The sequence below is a fragment of the Jaculus jaculus genome, chromosome 7, assembly GCF_020740685.1.
Source record: "Jaculus jaculus isolate mJacJac1 chromosome 7, mJacJac1.mat.Y.cur, whole genome shotgun sequence".
Lineage (NCBI taxonomy): Eukaryota > Metazoa > Chordata > Mammalia > Rodentia > Dipodidae > Jaculus > Jaculus jaculus.
The window spans coordinates 157,545,464-157,546,709 of NC_059108.1; the positions used below are offsets into that span (position 1 = coordinate 157,545,464).

A 1,246-nucleotide genomic window follows, 5' to 3' on the forward strand; every position below is an offset into this window, starting at 1 on the left:
CATGGCATTTAGGTTTAGCCTGAAAATTCTTTCCTACATACGCACATCTTTATCCACATACCTTAACATTCTCAGTACCACTCAAAAAGCATTTTTAATGAGCATTCTATGTCCCAACATTGAAAAATTATTTCCCAGTTCCTTCAATCAATTTATCTCACCCCATCATTATTTATCTTTTCTCTTTTTTTTTTTTTATTCCCCTGAGGGGTTGCACCATTCCTGGAAGTACTGCAATACCAGGTCGATGCATGGAGTGGACGGAGTAAGCTCCTATTCCAACTCCAAGTTCCAAAAATCCATTTAATATATTGTCCTCAGATAGAGGTCGTATCAGATATTAAACTGATAAGAACAGATACTATACTTGATCTTAGCCAAAAGGCTGAGAAGTGATTATCTTTCTTATAAGGCTACTAAAAAATTACACCAAATTGATTAATACTATTACTTAAAAGAAAACAGTCTTAATATATAATTTTATATCATTAATACCAATAACACACTTGGAAATGATTTTATTAGGAGTAGCTAAGGCAAATTGTGTTGTTATCTTGAGGCAGGCTGGCTCAGAAGTCAGGTCAGTTGTCTCCACCTTTTAAGTAACAGGACATTACAATCTTTTTTAAAATATCTGGCAAATTATATGTTACCTCTTTAGAGGAAGTTTTGTTGTTTTTAATAATCCTCTTTGTAAGGTGAACTTGATCTAGAACAAATATCTGGCAAATTTACTCCTGTAAAAGATATTTAACTTTTCCTTTTTAATTTCTATGCTTAGGTCTTTGATTTCCTTGACTGGTTTTCTAGAAGAGAAAGGAATGTCACCTGTGTCCATCTCATCTCTTTAGTTACAAACAGTCACAAACATGACACGACTAGCAAGCACAATGAGCACACATAAACACACACACACACATATACATTCATACACACACACACACACACACACACACACACAAAGAACAAATCCTCCTGATAAAATCAAAAAGAACTTGAAGTAATCTCAATTCCTTGTGTTTTTAAAATATCTTTTACTATGGCAATTAGCTCCTTTTTACTCTTTGTTAAATCTTTTTTTTTTTTTTTAGCCTGTGTTCCTTGTGCCTTGAGAGAAGTTTTAAGCTTTTCAACAATTTATGCTTACTTAGGGTCTGTCCCATGATAGAAAAGGAAAAAGGAGAAACAGCAAGACCAGAGGGCAACATTCCTGGTTGGAGAACTGGCATGGGGGGTTCCCTGATGG

The 1,246-nt window shown here is 34.6% G+C and overlaps 1 non-coding gene across 1 annotated transcript; it reads right to left on the reverse strand.

Moving 5' to 3' along the window:
- Positions 1–206: 206 nt before the first annotated feature.
- Positions 207–397, reverse strand: LOC123462373. The gene has a single exon (XR_006638202.1). It is a non-coding gene; the product is annotated as a U2 spliceosomal RNA (small nuclear RNA).
- Between the last annotated feature and the right edge of the window lie 849 nt (positions 398–1,246).